The sequence below is a fragment of the Miniopterus natalensis genome, chromosome 7 (assembly GCF_054644295.1).
Source record: "Miniopterus natalensis isolate mMinNat1 chromosome 7, mMinNat1.hap1, whole genome shotgun sequence".
Lineage (NCBI taxonomy): Eukaryota > Metazoa > Chordata > Mammalia > Chiroptera > Miniopteridae > Miniopterus > Miniopterus natalensis.
In genome coordinates this window covers 45,920,078-45,939,953 of record NC_142087.1, presented here as the reverse complement: position 1 = coordinate 45,939,953, position 19,876 = coordinate 45,920,078, and the positions used below count along the sequence as shown (strand labels likewise).

At 39.2% G+C, this 19,876-nt stretch overlaps 1 long non-coding RNA gene across 2 annotated transcripts; it reads right to left on the bottom strand.

Annotated features, from left to right (window-relative positions):
- Positions 1 to 13,191: 13,191 nt before the first annotated feature.
- On the bottom strand, positions 13,192 to 19,767 carry LOC148092760 (uncharacterized). 2 transcript variants are annotated; one of them, XR_015714823.1, is made up of 3 exons: positions 19,457 to 19,767; positions 14,046 to 14,111; positions 13,192 to 13,322 (listed from the first exon to the last, which is right to left on the bottom strand). It is a non-coding gene; the product is annotated as an uncharacterized LOC148092760 (long non-coding RNA). The 2 variants fall into 2 exon arrangements; XR_015714824.1 differs by lacking the exon at positions 14,046 to 14,111 and having other exon boundaries at positions 19,249 to 19,767.
- Between the last annotated feature and the right edge of the window lie 109 nt (positions 19,768 to 19,876).

The following is a 19,876-nucleotide window of genomic DNA, read 5'->3' as shown; positions in this document are numbered from 1 at the left end:
CTCTGTTGACCCGGAGCTCAGTAAGAATGTATTTTGTAAAAAGAGCTGAAAGTTTTTCTTTCTCAGTAGATGAGACATTTCACATTTTTGGCCGCATGCAAAAACAACTTCAATTTTTTTTCTCCAAATGCATTCTCCCTGTGACTTTAAAAGAATAGTTGATCTTTAAGTAACACATGTGATATTAGTTTTTCCATTTTAAAATAATCACATTATTGCAGACATTTTAATAGCTGTAGAGGTTGCTATGTATTAACATGATTCATGGTCCTTGACAGCACTGTGTCTGAAAATCCCCCAGGAATGCAAAATACAAAACTCCACACACGTTCAGATTTTACTGCCTGCAGCTAAAAGAAGGGAAAGAACTTAAAACTGTTGAAACCCTTCAACTTTAAAAGCATTAATAGATGGTCCCAAGGGATTAAATCTAAATCTTAATGTGTAAAAATCAAGTTAATAACCAGAGAGATTAATATGGTTGCATTTGATTATTGTGATAATGCAAACAATTAGCACTGCTAAAGTGAGATGTATTAGCCTCCTCCTTGGCCCTCACATCAGCAAAGCCCTGGAAACAAATGGAAATAAAACATTTTACTTGAAGGTTTTCTTTCTTTTTTCCCTTGTCTTTGTCTTTCCTTCACTGTAGCTGACTCATTTTTGAAATTTTATTTCACACTAGAATGATCGTATCTTTTCATTCTGAAACTACAATTCCTATGAAATAATTGATGACAAGGATTAAAATCATCAATTTTATGTCAGAAAAATCTTCATGTCTACTTCCTTAATATCAGTTACTTTATAAATCTTCATGATCAATGAAAATAGAAGGCTGGGTGGTGGGGGGTGAGGAGAGAAAGGGAACAAAGGAAAGGTAAATGTACCATGTGAGGCACATCCCACTTAGTTTTGAGTTCTTAAGGTTTTTCAGGAGGTGATAATCATCACTTTTATCATATTTTAGCTCCATGTGGCACTTTTCTTGATGGTGGTTTCTGGAGAAAGGGGGACACCAGGCAAATCTGCCTGAGACTACAGTATGTTCTCTTATTAGACCAGTTCCTACCTTGTGCTTAACCTTGCACCAGATAGAAAAATGGGCTTTGGGCTGGTGGGCAGTGGGAAAGACACCGCTATAAACAAAGGAGTCGACTTAAAGGGAGTTAAGTCTGGTCTTGTGAATAAATGGATCAGATGTTCTGTAGACAGTTAACTGGTGCTAGAAAGATACCTGCCCTTCGAATCAAATTGACAGAAAAGAAATAAAGCCTTAATTTTGAAAGCCATATATAAAACCTCGTGAAGCCTCAGTAATAAGCAGGCATTGCAGTAAGCAAACGTCCATCTGAAACAGAATCCAATTTTTTTTAGAGCCTCAGAATTTTAAAATGATAGTATTTTGCTATCGAAAGGTGAAATGGAGGTAAAATGAGTGAAGAATTAATACGATGTATTTTGGAGCAAATGAAAACAAAGGAAGCTTAGAGAATGGACATTTTAGTGATTTATTTGGGGGGGGGTGCTCAGACATGTTCTGGCCTATGTCACTTGAAACCTTTTATTTTGCTTCTCAGTTCAGATCTGTGTTGTGCATCAAATGGGTGTCCCATTCGTTATTTTTGTTTAAGCAGTGTCTGCAGGGAATTCCAGGGGACCATTTAATAAACTGCAGCAACAATGGAATATTTGTTCACTTTTCAGGGTATCTGAGCAAAGTGTGTTTAGAGGCAGGGAGTGGGTAACTGTCAGTAGCTGCTGCTCCCTGAGCCTGGCAGCCTCGTGACAGTTACTAATATCAGCAGATTTAATGTGTTTAGTCTAGTTGTAAGGTTTGTGATGTGTTTTTGATTTCCTGCTTCAGAAATGCATTTTGGCTAGAAAACAGTGAGGCATACAATTCTTTCTCCTCCCACACCACAGTCAGGAAATTGTTACCTTTGTGCCCAATTTATAGTACATAGTAAGTTACCTATAAGATTCTCACTTCTTGGGTATTCAATCAGTGTGTGACCCGAGCAAAAGGTAACGACGGCCGAGGCCCGTGAGCTTAGCAGGGCCTGGCCCGCGCCGAGCGGAGGGCTCACAAAGTGTGTTTGTGTCTCCTCTCTCTTGTGGATGCTTCGGTTTGTCTTTATTCTCTAGGGACTGCGAAATTGCCTCATTGTCTTTCAAAATCTTTAACATTCTCTCTTGCTTTAGAGTCAAATTGGAAAAGAATTTACAAACCACCCACAAAACCTGAACAGAGCACTTTTCCTGTCTCTCTACATAGCAGTGAGGTATATGCATCTTTCTTTTCCTTGCAGGTCTGAAAAATATCCTGTCCTTTTTCTTAGTATCAATTTAGAGACAATAAAGAGGGGTGGAGGGAGCCTCACAGGGGGCTTTTGTACACTTCAGAGCTGTTAGTTTTGTCTTGACTTTGGCCTACTCTTCTGTCGCATGCTTTGTGATAAGCAGTCCAATTCTATTTGAAAAATGGAGTTTTACTTTTGGTGCATCATGTGAGGAGAGCTCGGGGTGCAAGGCCGGAATTGCTATTACACTGTAGTGTAGAAATCGGCTTTATTTCAACTAAATGTAAATGTTGTTTAACAGCCATACTTGGATAATTATACTTATTCTTACTTGGGTGCTGGAAAAAGTAAATTGAAGAGAGACATTTAAGGATCATTTTGCCAGGACATATTTACATTTTTTTAAAGTTTCATTTTAGTCTCAAAAGTTTTCTTATTAATATACTGTGTCCCCTTTTCACAAGTCAGTATGTAAACAACAGAAATTGCAGTAAATATGTTGAAAAAGGGGTAAATGCACACCAAGAGAAAAGCTTGCCTATTTCACCCAAGAATATGCCCTTAACATTAGTTAATGAAAACAGCAAAAAAATGTATACAGATATAAAATGATTACATATTTTAACAACAAAGACAACTCTTTTTTAAACTTATTAACTATAAGGAAATCTAGAAAGTGTGGGAAAATACAAAATCACTGCAACTCAAGAGACAACTGCTATCGCAGTTTATGCATTTCCTTTGTCTAAGAGAAACAGATTAGACTTTTCATATTAAAAATATACTCCACATTTTGTTATTTCAGAGTTCAAAAAGGAGAGATTTCGTTTCTTTGAAACAAAGGTCTTAAAATCCTGCATGCCTGGAGGGGACCTGGGGCACCGGCAGGCCCGTCTGCAGCCACCAGGTCGCTGGGCTGCTGGGATGCACCCATCTCTCCAGGCACAGGAGGATTTCCCGCTGTTTTTCCAGGAGTGACCTGGAAGGAGGAAGGTTAATGATTCCAAAGAAGGACTTTCCCCTCAGGGAAAATTTAATCTTGTGACCTTTTTCTCTATCTGTCCATTTCTTTTAAGTCATGGACTCCCTTCATTTAACTTACATCAAGCTGTTTTATTTTCTTCAAAAATATGGTTGAAGTGACTGCTTTGCTTTCATTTAACCCTTGAACTGGATGCAATTCAGAGTGAAATTTCTGTGCCCAGTATGGGCTTAAAGTTGTCCTTTACAATCTTTATATTTCTCTCTCTCTCAAAAAAAATCAGCAATCCTTATAAACACTGTGATAGAGACGCCTCCCAAAATGCTATTTGTGTTACTCTTAAAATTGTCTGTCCTCGTAGCTGCACGCAGAGGCTAAAGCTTCAGAATAAAGCATTGCTTGATTAACAGATCTATTCCTTAGAAGTATTTTGGGGGATGTATATGACTGTTGGATTAATTGATGTGCTCAGAGTGCTAAGATCATTGATAAGGAAATTTTTAGTAAGAAATATGTAAATGATGACAAAGGTCTCTTCAGAGAGAATTTCAGATTATGAAAAAAATATCAGCTTTACCTAGCCAGTTTCACTTTTCTCCCTACCTGAAATATGCAGACATAGATGGATCAAATTCAGTGTCAGAATACAGTAAAATAAAACTATAATTATTTTATTATTCTCATGGGTTTAGACTCGGGTGCAATGAGTTCTTGAGGTAAAGTGAAAACAGAAACTGCCTTGTGCTCAAAGTTGTTAGTTTTTTAAAAACAACTTTTTACTCTGCAACAGACCCAGGGCATTTTCAGCATGATCATATTACTTGGTTTTACTGCCAACATAAATGAAAATGAATATTTCTTAATTTTTAGCATTATACATGTTCCATTTTGGAAACACAGTAAATCCAGAATATTGTGATTCCTGCGAATATACAACACAGCTTATGCATAGATTCTCTAGCGTTTAATATGCTATATTGCCCAGAGAATATGACTTTCCCCCCTGTGGGGTAAATGCCAATCAAAGGCAGCTGAAGGCAGAACAAGCTACCAAAGAAAGCTCCAGCCACTCAGCTAAGTCCATTTCTGTAGGCTGCCTGCATCAGGAAGCATGCACTGAGAATGGCCTGAGCTCTTAGCACTCTCAGTAAACATTAGCAAGGACCAGCCTTTGCCCTCCGGCTGTCAAGAAACTATGAAAACCGTTATCATCCTGAGAGAATTAAAGATCCAGTATATGTGAATTGGAGTACTACTGACTTGTGAGTACAACCAAAGGAAGATATAACAATAGCAAATAAACAATAAAATATTGTTTCACAAAGTGCTTTTACATAGAACATTATAATTTCTGCAAGTTACTTGGGGCTTCAATTTCTTGAGAATAATAATATCTTCCCCGTTCCTTACAGGGCTGTTGGGGGAAATTTGATAATATGAAAATATTGTATGCCAGGCACTGTGCCAATAGCTTTATAGGTAAGGAAACCAAAGCCCAGAGTAGTTATAAAATTTACCTAGGGTAAGATCTATACTTAAGTGGTAAAGCTGAGATTATTTTACATTCTTCTATCAGTGTCCAATATCTGACATTGGTCAAATTATGAAGTTCATGACCAAACTCACTGTCTCTTTGCCAACACTTGTCCTGCCTTTGCTACATCCAAGTTGGCAGATAACATTCCCATTCCCTGACCTACAAGCCAGAGATCTGGGAGTCATCATTTCTCCCACTATTTCCCATCCAACCAATCACCAAGGCTTAGGTGCAATCTCTAGATTACACAAGAATGAACTTCAACTCTAAGCCTTGCTGTCAAGGCCCATAACTCTGACCCTCTCATGCCTGGTTCACTATAATCATCACTAACTGGTCTATTTGCCTCTCTCTGTCCCCCTTCCTTACACTCTACCATAGTGATCTTTCCAAAGCACAAATCTGATCCTATTATTCCTCTGCTCACAGCCTCAGGGCTCTCTGTTCCAGGTCCCGTCAGGCCTCCCAGGGCAGCCTTATCACCTCCTGTGGCTCCATTCATACAGCTCAGTCCTCACAGTTCCAGACTATGCGCAGTTCCCTGCTTGTTCCCATTTCCTTCCTTTGTATGCTGTGCCCCCTCTATTTAGAGTGGCAGGCCATCCACATCATCTGGCAAACTTTTGACCATCTTTTAAACTCGGGCTCTTTTTTAGGAAAGAAATCTCTGCTTCCCTATCTCCAAGCTGTGTTAATTATTCTATTCTGTATGCTATTTAAGGCTCCAGACCATATATCTCCTTTGCATTCATCATACTGTAGTGAAATTACTTATTTACATGCCTGCCTCCCCCAATAAACTATGAACTCCTTGAGGGAATGGATTTTTATTTCCTTGCGATTTTACACAGTGTCTGGCACATAATAAGCTCTCTATAAAATGTTTGTTGAATTCCAAGGACTGGGTGGTCATCAGAGCTGAGTGTCTCAGATAAATCAAGGAGGTAGAAAGCAAGGAAAAACAGATGATTCTGGAAAGAGAGGAGTCACTGACAACCTCCCTCCCAAGGACAGAGTCCTAGAGAGGTAGTCACGGGCATGAAACGGGAACAGATCATCAGGATTCTGGAATATAGGCTTGAGACAATGAAAATCTGAATTTTGAAAAATTAAATTATTTGTAAGTGCTGAACTATTCTTTTTATCTATAACTGCCTATTGGGGCTCGTTTTTAACAGACATACATTTTAGTCTATAATCTGGGAGTATAAGTTTCAGAAGCTTATTTGTGAAAAGTATTCATTGCTTTTTAAATTTTTTGAGTCAGAACATTGCAGTTTCAAAGTGGGCCCCTAATTCTAGCGTTTCAAGGTTGATAAACAAAACTCTCCCTTTATCTTCTCTCTCAGTCACTCTCCCTTAATCCCTCCCCTCCCCTCCCCTCCCCTCCCCTCCCCTCCCCTCCCCTCCCCTCCCCTCCCCTCCCCTCCCCTCCCCTCCCCTCCCCTCCCCTCCCCTCCCCTCCCCTCCCCTCCCCCCTCTCATTTTTATGTGACTAGTTGCCCACCATTCAAAACATTCTAGGCTGAAGAAATACTGGGCAACTCTTGCAATTGTGCAGACTGGCCCTGCACAAAGTAGCCTGCTGAGGAGGTAAGTGTTAGCTTAGATTCCTCTGATACTCTCGAAGGAAGGGGTGAGGCTGGGGGCTATATCCACTAAAGATGACCCCTCCATCTAATTCACACCAAGGCACTCTTTGGGCTAGCATTGCCCTGCAGAAACTCTTTCATCACTTTATTTTATTTGCCTTTCCCTTGACCTGTCCCTGCTCTGTTAGGTTTTTATTAAAGTGGAGCCACCAGAATTACAGTAATATTTCAGCAATAGATGCTCCATGACTTTTATACAAGAGTTTTCTGATGTTTTCTAGTATTCTGTTGACTTCTTAGACAAAGCCACACAAAACATACTTGTGTCTCACTAACCACATTTCAAGTGCTCAATTGCCACATGTAGCTACTGGCTACCATATAGTGCAGCATGGAGAACATTTCCCTTACTGCACAAAGTTCCTCTGGACAGTGCTCTTCCAGGGGGAGGATACCAATAGCAATAAACAAGCAAAGAAATGAATGAGATAATTTTAGGTAGTGGTTGAGTACAATGAAGAAAACAGAAGTGATGGAATAGAGAGTAAGTGCAGAGGGTGCTGAATACTGGGAGGAGCAGCCAGGCGGAGCTCTGGGGGCTGATCCTCCCAGGCAGAGAGCACAGTCAGTGCAAAGGCCCTGAGGTAAGAAGGAGCTTGGTGTGTTTGAGAAATAGAAAGGTCAGTGCAGCATAGGCTCAGTGAGACAGGAGAGGCGAGTAGAAGAGCAGGAAGTCAGAGAGGTGCAGGGGCCATATCCTGCAGGGCCATATATGCTGTGGCAAGGGGCCTGGATTGCGGTCTAATTGCAATGGAAGAGCACTGGAGAATTTTTAACAAGGAGTGACATGACCCGGTTTTTATTTTTAAAAGATTGCTCTGGCCACTTGAAGTGGATCTTATAAAGGTGAAGTTCCAGGGCCGCAGGGAGAAAGTAATAAATATAAGGATGTTATTGTGGCAGGAGAACCACATGTATATTTTAAGTTGTGTACTCATTAGTGCCATATTTATATGCTGTCCCAAACTGTTTCTAAAAACTAAGACTTAGTGTGGATGTCTCTAAAAAGATGAATACAAATTCTGTTGAAGAACGAACAGCAGGGCTAGAGCTAATGAAGGGTGGGGGTGGAGTTCTGTCTTACAGGAGACCCTTTCTCTGGTGCCCCCTATGAGGGTCAGCAAAGCAGCAAGAAGGTGGTCAGGATGCCAGCAAGTGGATGAAAGAGGAAACATAGTGGGGCTCAGCCCAGGCAGAAGGCAGGATCGTGCTGGAGGAGTCTGAGAACGTTCTCAACGTGGCACTGGCAAAGCAATCGGGGAGCAAATTAGAAGCCATCACAGAAAAAGATGTGATATGAAAAACAAAACAAAACTGGTAATAGGAAAATTAATATTTAAAAAAGGAAAGACAGAAAGGGAAACTTGTTGGAATATGTATTAATTCCCTAGGTCTTCAGAGAGTCCAAAGTTAAAAATTAAAAAAGGTAGCAAGAAAAAATATCTCATATTAAGTCTCTGATATGAAGACCAAATGATTCATCAACAACATGGAAACATCAACAACGACTCTTGTTGGAGATGATTCTTCTGTTATCTAATGCCATGACTTGGAGCACATCCCTTAGCATCTGAGAGTTTGTTTCTGAATCAGTAAATAAGAGGAATACATTTAGTTCTCATGCTTCTTAGGTCGCTCTCAAGTCTAAAGTGATGGACCGTTTATTGAAATTCCAGAAAGTCTGGGTATGTTTGAGTGTGAGTGCGTGTGTGTGTGTTTTAGAAATGAGCCACTTTTCCAAAAGCTTCTTTTTGGAAGAACAACATAAAAAGTAGGTAAAGAAGAAAAAAAAGAGCTTGTTAAGTCAAGGGCAATAAACATTTATTTGGAAACAGTAGCTAAAGAAGAGATATCTGTGTAGCTAAGGAGACTGTTTGCCATTATGAGCACTGAACATTATAAATGCAAGAAAGAAAAGGATGAGATCCCCCGTGGGCCTGGAAACACTGCAGATTCCAAGGCCGTCCACTCGTCTGCTGTACACACCACCCGGGAAGAATCTGAATTTGGAAAGGCTTGTGAGTCGTGGTTCGGAGAACAGAAGCAAAGGGCAAAAATGATAGCCTGCACGGCGTCGCCTTCTTTAAATCATGCGCTTTTGTTCCACTCGTGCTGTGCTGAGCTCCTTCCTCTGGGCTGATACAGCCCTGGGCCCGGGAACAAGCCCAGCGTGGGCTGGATTTCAAACTCCCCTGATCCCCTTCTGAGCAACTCGCAAAGCTTGACTTTATTCAGCTGCGTGCCTGAAACAGCTTCCCCACTTCTCCCTGGCAAAACCTGATTCATCCCTCAGGACCCAGGTTGAGCATCACCTCCTCCGCGAAGCCTGCTTCAGTCTTCTCAAGCAGCATCCAGCTCTCCACTTGTTGTGCCGTCCAGCCCTTTGACTGTCCTCTCAGGATTGTGCTTATCTTTTTTTAAGAAGTTTTCCTTTGCTGGACCTTGAGCTCCTGAAGGAAGAATTACGTTTTATTTTTTTTGGTTTCCTTAGCAACTCATGCAGTTCTAGAAAGGGAATAAATATGTAATAAGTGTAAGCTGAACTAATGATGCATGGTTAAAAATGATAGTTCATACGATGCAAAATAGGCAGAAAAAGAGATAGTCTTAGAGAGTTCTTCAATTAAGATAGAGGTGTAGATATGAGGTCGAATATGAGAAGACACAGAGGAAGAACTTTTACTTTATTTTTTCATTTTAAACAAGAAGTTTCTTTAAACAACAAGATGCTTGACTTGAAGGGGTAACTATCTAGGACTCATTTCTTTTAGAGCAATTTATCTCTACTTAAAGACAGATTGCCCTACATGTAACAGCTACGTACAAAAAAAAGTTATAAAATTGTCCTTGGTTTTACAATGATAAATGAAAAACATTAAAATTCTCCAATTGATCAAGGTATGCAAGGATTTTCATGTTGTTCTTTTTTTGTTAAACATTGAGAGCAAGATACCTTACTGTAATATAAAGGTAAGAGCTGAATGGGCATGCCACTATGGAGAAAGGGGGTATTTTCACAGAACCAGTGTTTTTCCCCATCCGGTCTCCATTTGATGTCGATCAAAACATATCATTGACCATTTAGTTGTAAAAAATGCAAATCCTTGGGCTTTTCATTGGCCATGGTGAGCGCCAGAGTCTCCTCAGCTGCTACTTCACCAAAGACATACCAGATCCACACTCAATGAGCCAAGAAAGAAGTTGTAGAGTAGTTGGGCATAAAGACTGAAGAAGGCCCAAAGAGAGGATGAGAAGAGGGAAAGACAAGTAGAGAAAGCCAGCAACTTGAAAAATAAAGACATTCCGACACAAGCAAAGATGGGGGTGAAGGAGTGCAAGGAAAATCAAGGAAAACAAGCAAAGGGGGCCATTAGTGGGATGTTCCAGCTCCACCAGAAGGTTCCAGAAACTTGAAACTAGCAAGAAGTAAGGCCCAGCAAAATTGCAAGTAATAGAAAGAAAAAAATCCAGATTATGAAGATTATGATTAGTGGGTGATTTTCTACTGGGGCTGAAAATAATTAACAAATATAGGTAAGAGAGGAGAAGATTAATATTTATAATTAGTTCCACAGCGAAGGGTACCATTATGAAACTACAGCAAGAAAAACTCCAATTACACGTGGAAAAACACGTGGTGCAAAGGGAAATGCCATTCATTGACTTTACAGTGGGTACCAGGCTCAGCACCCGGTGCTTTGTAAATTTATTTCATTAGACTAAAAAATGGTAATCTAGGCCTTTTCATACCCAAGGAAAGAAAACATGTAAACCTGCCCTTTTCCCTCTTCACACATCTGAGTAGAAACTGGGCTATAATAGATGGCAAGTGGGTGGCAGGAAAGAAATAGTAGTTAATATTTATACATGGCTTATTATTTTAAAGTTTGTGCTAAAAAAGGAACCCACTAGTTGAGAAAGTTTTAAAAAAGAAAAACAAAATTCCTTAAAAGAAAATACTAAAGCTCTCTCTGATGAAAGCTGCTCCTCTAATGGGCGGGTTTCCTATTGAACTTAGAAAGAATTCATTTACTGTGTGGAGGCATGATCATTTGTCACTTTTGGTTCCCCAGCATTTGGTTTCTTTCCTATTTGGGGAAGTAGTACTTGGGTGATTTCGAAGGGAGGTAGGAACTCACCTCAGTCTACCAAAAGGTGCGCAGACAGTCCTTGCCTTTGTACCCTGGCAGGGGGCACAGGCATATGACCTCAGCTCAGTCAACTGATAACTCCACTCTGAACTTGAGGTCTTCAGGGAAGAATGCACAACTCCAGAATGGCAAGAGATCATGCACAGTGGCCGTGGGAGAATCCAAAGTCTAGCAGAGCCCAAGTCTCCTACAATATGATGTCCTGATCAGTGTCCCCGGGGCAGGAACTTCACTGAGCTTCAACAGACTTTAGCCACTCTGGGTGCTCGTGCCTTCACTGAACACCCTTCCCTAGCCTTCCTCAATTCTGTGAGCTACCTGTTACCCTTTCAATAGATAGCTCTCCTGATTAAGTTTACCTAAGTCAGTCACCAACAAACCTGCTATAGACTGAACGCTTGTGTTCTCCCCAAATTTGTATGTTAAATCCTAATGCCCAGTGTGCCGATATTTGGAGGCAGGGCCTTTGGGAGGTAATGAGGTCAAAACAGTAGATCTCTCATGAATTGAACTAGAGGCCCCAGAGAAGTCTTTTGCCCCTTTTACCATGTAAGGATACAGCGAGAAGATGACCATATGAACCATGAAGGAGGCCCTCACCAGAGTCCGAAACTGCCAGGGCCTTGATCTTGAACTTTCTGCCTCCAAAACTATGAGAAATAAATTCTGCCTTTACAAGTTGCCCAGTCTATGGTATTCTGTTACAGAAGCCTGGACAGACTCAGACAGAACTCAATTGATACCCCAACTCATTGGCAGTGGTGGTGATTAAGGAAGTTTTAGAGAACTGGAAAGTGCTCATTAGATCATTTATGCAATAAATATATTTTTTTAGCCAATATCATGGTTCAGGCATTATGCTGGGTCCCGGGGAAATAGAGCTGACTCTTTCATTAGAACACTATCACTACTTACATCGGATAATGAAAAAAGTCTGATATATATAAATCAGATTTCTAATAGCATGTATATTAGTTATCTATTGATGTGTAATAAATTACCTCCCAATGAAGTGACATTATAACGAACATTTGTGATCTCACAGATTCTGTGGGTCAGGATTTTGGGGGCAGTTTAGCTGGGTCTTCTGGCTCTGGGTTTCTCACAAGATTGCAGTGAGAATGTCAGCCAGGGCTGGGGCATCTCATCTGAAGGCTTCATTGCAGGAGTCATTTCCAAGCTCCTTCACGTGGTTGTTGGTGGGGTTCAGTTTCTTGCTGACTGTTGGTAGAGGCCTCACCCATTTCCTTGTTACGTGAGCTTCTGCATACAGCAGCTCACAGTGAGGCAGGTGGCTTCTCTTAGAGTGAGTAGGCAAGAAAAACCAAGAAAGGGAGTAACTTTTGTTATGTAAACTCCAAAGTAGCATCCCATCACTTCTGCCATATTCTATATGTTGGAAGCAGGATACTAGGTGCAGCCCACACCCAGGGGGTGGGATGACACAAGAGCGTGACTAACAAGGCAGGATCCTTCGGCACCATCTTGGAAGCTGCACGTGACCTCTGGGTACTTTAGGCTCAAGACAGCTGATGGTGGGGAGCCAAGTGAGGGTAGAAAGCACAAAAAAGGGGCAAAAGAATCAAGGAAGGCTTTTAGAAAAAAGAAAACTTTAATGGTGTTCGTGCAAAACAGGTTGCTGAAAATGTTTCTTAGGAATAAACAGCGAAGCCCAGCTGGCGTGGCTCAGTGGTTGAGCGTCACCCTATGAACCAGGAGGTCAGTTTGATTCCCGGTCAGGACACATGCCCGGGTTGGAGGCTCCATCCCCAGTAGGGGGCGTGCAGGAGGCATTCTATCAATGACTCTCATCATTGATGTTTCTATCTTTCTCTCCCTCTCCCTTCTTCTCTCTAAAATCAGTTTAAAAAAAATTTAAAAAAGAACAAACAGAGACTAATGAGAGAAATTTGAACCTCTTAGGCCAACAGATTACACCCTGCAAGAGTTTCTACCAGAATTTACGTTTTCAGATTGCAGGTCGTATGCATGAGCAGGTGACGCAACACTCAGCCTGTAATAAACAGGACACGGGGAAAGGTACTTAACTACATTCACCAGAAGGGTGATGGGTAGAGTTTCAAGGAAAAGGAAATAATCTCACAGAACTTGGTTCATATGCAGTTGATGCATCAGAGGAGAAGGTAGGTTGTGACTTCCAGCTTTAATGAATATTTGTAGACAGAGTACCAAGTCATTAGAAAATAAATGCAGAAGCATGATGGTAAGAAAGAAGGAAAACACGGGAAAGTAGGGAAGGAGGCCCGTTTAAAATCCGAAGGGCATGGTTGGGAGAAAGGATCAGGCAGGACAAAATTAAGGAGAGAGGCTAGAGGAAGGCAAGGTGAAAATAAAAACTCGGGAAATATGGGGGTGGGAGGGTCCCTATGGAACTGATTCTGCGTCATCCAACGTTCTTAATTCCATTTCTATACACGTTATAACTGGCAACCTCTGTTGAGACTGTTTTTTTTATTGCCTTATGGAAAAGCAAGGCCAACATGATTAAAAGGTAATGTATTCTCTTCCCAGGGAAGGGGAGCTGGGAATGATGAACCCAAGGCTCTTCTTCAGAGTGACATTTTTATGTTACAATTTTAATAAAAAATAAACAAAAGGGCAGAAGAAGACGGGGGGGGGCGCATTTTAGGTTTCATCTTCCTCATTTTGAATGATAGTCGGAGGGGGTCGGTTCCCCTGAAAAGGAAAAGACAAAGCAACGCCTCAGACAAGGGCAGGATATGAAAACAACAAAACAGCAAAGTTATCACATGGAGCATAAAGAGGAGGGGTTTAAATACCCTCAACGAATAATACTATATAGATAACCTAAGAAAGAACTATTAAAATAATGTGAAGTTCTACCGTTATAGGAAAAGTGATATGAAATAGAAATGGATATATTTTGCAAATATCTGAAGTTTCTAGGGTTTACACTGGCCTGTTAATATCAGTCAAGAAGAACAAACGTGCTTTTGGAAACCCATTGGCTAAAGGAAATAAGGTTATCTTTTTTTAAAAGGGGGGACAAACTATGAATAAGACCCAAAGGACTGTGTATAAAAAGACTAAAAACTCTGATAGAAACTGTAAGGTAGAGTTTTCCTTTTTAAAGAATATTGGCCCCCACCTGTTGTGTGCTGAGCCTAAGAGAGTCCCAGGACTGAGGGTCAAATGACATCAGTGGCATGTGTCTACTCGGTGTCAAAGGTGAGACTCAGAATGATCACTCTTTCTCTGTTTTGTATCAGTGTCCACTTACTTCTCCATCTATATTTTGAGCAACCTGATGAATTTCTTTGGAAATTAGCAAATAGGGAGTTGTGACGATGAACACTGGGAGGAACTCACGTAGTCTTACAAATAAAACTAGGAAAACGCAGAGGTTTGAAAAATTGATATTCAAAGAAATTCGCTTACTTTTGAATTTGGGAATTTTTCTTTATGAAAATGAAGGTATCAGACTTGGAAACAGTAACACTGGCACTGTAGGGAGACAAGAATGGAATGTCTGCACACAGTTACTAACTCCTCTTAGTTGATATGGCAACTGTCTCATCAGAAGTCTCTACTATTTAATGTCTCTGCATGTCTTAATTATAGTGGTAATGAAGGTTCATATTAATTCAAATGTACCAAAAATTTACAAGGTACCTTCTGAATTATCAAAGGTAGGTTAAATTCACACAGATAAGTGCATTTCTGGTGTAATTCTTTGAAAAGTGTTATCCCATACAATACAACCTGCAGGATGGCAAACAGTTTATTCTATTTAACTCTGAACAATTTCCAAACACATGAGAAAAATCCCTACACCTAAAAATGCTGTTATTTTTATGCCATGCCTCTAGTGTGCAATATATCTCTCTCACTACAACATAAAAGTCTATGGTATGAGCATCTCACCTTTTCTGAAACCCCAGCTTTATAAGAACCTTCGCTGTATTTTCATAGAAATCTAAAGACAAAAAAGTCTTAAAAATGATTTGAGATCAAATGAGTTCCCTGAAAATAAGATGCAAAAAAGACATGGTACTGGTCATTATTTCTTTTAATCAGGAGGAATTTTATTTGTCTATTTATTCCGCCACCACTATATCACAGCAGAGAGGTGTCCATAGAATCAAAAAATTAACTCCTAAGTAGCTGGTGCTCAGATAACTACCGCTTCTGTCTGCTATGCATAGCTTCTAACTTTAGTATCTGAATTTTGCCCTTTTCATTAACTGAACTTACCACATGTCATTGAAGGGTTTTTCTTTTAATTATCTTCAGGTTCTAATGATCAATATTTTGTTTTTTGTGAACTGTAGTGTAAACCAGATATTTTGGTATTTTAATAATTTTTAATATTATGTTAAACTATGCAAATCAAAGACATCTATTTGTACTTATTTTGACAAAAACTTAAATATATAAAATGTTGAGATATAAAACAAGTTACATCTTTTATTTTAAATGTATAAAATTAATTTACTTGTGTGCAATATATAAAACTTTAAATGTATTTATCTATAAGGTGTCACTGTCCAGATACATATAATGTGAACAATTTTGTTTATTATAAATTTTTCAAAATGAGAGAAACATAATTTTTCATCTTAGGAAATGTGATTACTCCCTCTTTATTTCATCATTACAAATTTTGTGGTTCTGATTACAGTGATTATTTTTAGTTCATGCCAATATGTTCTATAAATATATAATATTAGCAACACTTAAAAAGATGGATTCAATTTCTATCAACTGCTTTTTTCCTTCAAGGTATCTTTTAATGAGACATGCTCATTTTTTGTTAGTAGATCACATACCTATATCCTTAAATTCTTTAGAATTCTCAAATGAACATCATCTGTTTTTTCTAATATGTTAGGATCTATTTTCTTGCAATGATGCCTCGTCTTTTATAAATACCTTCAAAAGTACCCATTGTTACTTGCAAATATCATTCTAGTGTAAGATCTCTATTTTCTTTTACAACTTCTATAATAAAGAACTTTCCCCCTTTTTTATTGTTTCAGTGGACTGAAAGGACCTTTAGGGTGGTTATAAAAGCCTCAGAAAGAAAAGATGACAGTGACAAACACTAAGCTTTCCATGTTTCTATACATGTTGCAATTAAATTTTTAAAATTTCACTGAATTATATCACTGTAGTATAATACCATGACATATACCATGCATTTAAAAACATTCCTTTCTTCATATAGTTCACCACAGAACAGAAAAGTACTTATGCATATATATCAGAAATTATAAAAAGAGAATTAATGACTCAAATTTTATGAAAGGAAAAAATGTCAAGTTAGGACAATGACAACATTGAAAACAGAATTTATTATTCATAATGGCAAAATACATTTACTATATTTATGTATTTAGTGCAGACTTTTCCATATGAAGTTCTTAAACATTTTTGCAGTCAATTATTACTACCCATTTCATAGATTAAGAGGTGGGGGATGGTTATGGGTAGGGGGGATGGATAGCAAGTAATTTATTGAGTATTACACAATGAACAAGTCAAGCAACTGGGAACAGATAATAGTCTCTCTGTGCTAAAAACAATGCCTTCCAATAAGCGTCACTGACATTTTGCAGAAATATTGATAAACATCTGTCAACAAATGTTAATTTAAAAGCCCCTCATACATTGTTCTAACTTTAATGTTAATATATTAGTATATATGAGTCTACATAACACATACATTTATTTTATACTTTATATATATTTTATATATAAACCATATTTATATTTTAGAGACACACGTGCACACATGTGCGTGCACACACATGACTCCAATGGCTTTTGATGGAACTTGCCCTTTCATATGTCTTTAAAAGTTCATTCTAAATGCTCCTCCTTAAAAGGAAACTCTGGGATGTAATAAGGCATATTAATCAGGCAGACACTATACTTAGATTCGAAGTAAACTTGCAATACTTTTAAAAAAATACATTTTAAAAAATAGAAAAATGTTACATGAAATTATTGCACACTATAGATGAGTAAAAGGAAGTAAAATGTATGATAAGGATATTTATATAAAATCATGACAAGAGTATTTTCTTTGTAATTGGTTTAGAGTCCAGATTGCAACTTTGACACTATGACTTAAAACTTACCAAAGAGATTTATGTTTTGCAACTGACATTTAAAATTGAAGATTTACTTGAACCTTATATGTTTTCTGTAATTAATTCCTTTGAGGTCAGGTTTTGGAGACACAGAATTCCTTTCACATTAATCCCTCCTTTAGCAATATCTTTATTGTTGGAATTAGCAGTTGAAAAAGTTAATCTTTTTCAAATGAAATCCTCAGTTCCTGGTATTCTGTTTGTTTCACCGATGAAAGATTTTCTGGAAAGTGCAAAATATCTTAAAAGTGGATGCTATGGAGTCAGTATATGAAAAAACGCTGGGAGTTAAATAAATCATGCATTAATAAGAAATGGAAAGTTTAATTATATAGATGCTTAAGTTCTTAATGAAGGGACTGAGTAATAGGGGGTCTGTCTCATTTTAAACTTTATACTATCATTCAGGTTATCTGTACATAATACCTAAAACTTGTAAGCCTTGTATGTCTTTTCTGTCTCTTCATGAAATGTTGCATAGATTACTTGGTGGGTAGCACAATCTGATGGATGATGGTGTTCAATAAATTGCTGAATGAATGACATTTTGATTGTAGCTTAATTTCTAGTTTAGATTTAAGAATAGGAACAATACATCTAAAAGTTGGGGGAGAGTAACTGAGCACATAGTGATTCACTATCCCCAAAATAAATTTTATTGAGCAAGTAAAATGTTTACTAATTAGGCATGTTTACATATTCACAGTTGCTAATTATGTTCTCTTGTGTTGGCAAATGAAAGACAAAACACAATTTTCCCTCTTTAGCATCTGTGTTGCCTTCATTGTGAAAGCTGGATAGTTTGTATGTTTTCTATGTCTGTTTATTTATGAAGCATGGAAAGTAATTGTGAGTCTACCAGCAGTGCTTAATGAAAGCTAAGTGCTCACCAATTTCATGTAATTGATTAATTCACGTGGAATATAACGGTAAGTGATGACGAGATCAGTGGGAGTTTTGTCAACCTCCAAAACGTGGGAACAGCACATTTGTCTTGGGCTTCTAGATACCTTAATGAGTCCTAAGAAAATACTTGCCCTGTCTTTAGTAAAATTCCTCCTACATTTTCCTTTATGTGTTACTTACTACTCCATCATCAACTGTGACACTCAAGTGTTTACAAAGTTGATGTTTTTTACTTGTTAAGATGGTGGCTTTGGGTTCATGGATGGATTTTGGAGTTCATGTTTAGGGGCAAAAATCAATGTCTCCCCCTCCCACCCCCCAATCATTTGATACTGAATGAACTTAAAGTATTTAAAGAAATGTTTCCAAAACATTTCTCTCTATCTCTGTAGGTTAATATATGAGATTTAGGTAAAAAAAAGTTATTTGTGTCTCTTGGAGGGTTGGCACTTTAACTCCCCCTGGAAATACTATGCAGTTTTATCCCACACTGGAGTCTGAGACTCCTGAGACAGATCCACATTCTCTGATCTAAGGGCTTTATTCATCTCTGACAGAGGAAGGCAAGAGAAATATTAACACTGGGAAGTGAAACAACAATCACTGACTGAAACAGACAAAGTAGTGTATTGAGGAAGAACAAAAACTATCAACCCACATAAAGACAACTTTAACAAATTAGGATGTGCTTTAGTAACATGTTAACAGTTTTTCACATGCCAGTAAACACGGGTTTAGGTGGTTATCAATATTTTAGACAGTATCACTCATGACTTGGGACCGCACATACCTGGCACCATAGCATCCTGCACACATATGGCTACCACATGAAAGGAAAGCATTGTAAAAACTAGTTTATACATTTTTTTTTTCCTTTCTGAAGGATTTCTGTGAAATTGAGCGCTTAAAGTTATGCGTACAACCTAGAATCTCAAATGTTCGAACATAGATTCTGCAACTAAAGTTGTATGCTTTATTATTTCGCAGTCATGCAAAGTTCTATTTAATTGGCTGCGACTATGATTTCACTTTAGGAATTACTGTAGATGGACTGAAAACATTTGATTGTAATGAAGACACTGGGGAAAAGCATACTGTCTCTACTTGAGGGTCAAAGCAGTTTAAAGGTTAAATTAGGAAAAATACAACTTCCTCAAAGCTTTGATGTCTTTGGGTGGTCTCCTAATTGGTAGTTGTGTCTTAATTTTACAGAATGAAGAACAATACCACTTGTACTAAATTATGCCCATTTGTGTAATTAATTTACTCTGAATCTCTCAATTTCCACAAAGACTTGTGAACCTAAGCTTTATTTTGGTAGTGCTGCCTGGCATTTATGATTTGACAAGCGTGGCCAATCAATAAATAGCAAAACAAAACAAAAACTTTTAAAAAATATCCTTCTTCCTAGGACCAGGTGGGAGAAGGAAACACGTGATGGTTACTGGCTTTGGGGATGGGAGCAGGTGAAAAGTTAGAAAACAAAACTATCTGAAAACATAAATTCCACCAATCTTTAAACCTTTCCCTAGTTTTAGAAACTACCATCTTGTTCCCACATTAAGTGCATATTTTCTTACCTCTTGCCCTCTTTTAAAACCAAGAGGAATCTTTATTTTCCAGCCAGAGCTGTATTGTCAATTAAGAACGGTTATTTAAAGGACCGAAATGAAAGTTGTCTCGTTTGAATCACATCAGGACATTCTTCAGCGTCCCTGACTTTTGCTAAACGAAAAGAAAAAGAAAGAGAGAGGGAAAAAAAAAAAAAAAAAAATCCAAACAACTTGCCTTTAAAAAGATTCCCAATAAGAGAGACTTGGCAGGGTCGCGGTTGCCCTAGAAAAGACCTCCCGAGAGCGGGCCGCCCGAGCGGCCCCGCTTTAGGTTCAAGTCCGCGCGGCACAGCCGGCCCGCGCCCGCCGCGCCCCTCGGCCACAGACCGCGGCTCCGCTCACACGCATCCCACCAGAAGGGGGACCTTTCCACTTTCAGATGCTCCTCCGCTTTAATTTCTGAAGGGAAAAAAAGCGAGCCGAGGAGCCCCGAGATCCGCCGCGGAGCTCGAGGAACAGCGCGGCGGCCGCGGCGCGGGTGTGTGTGCGAGCGGGCGGCCGGGCGGGCGGGCGCGAGGGGCGGGCGCGCGGGGCGGGCGGGGCGGGCGCGCGCGGGGGCGGCGGCGGCGGCGGCGGCGGCGGCGGCGGCGGCGGG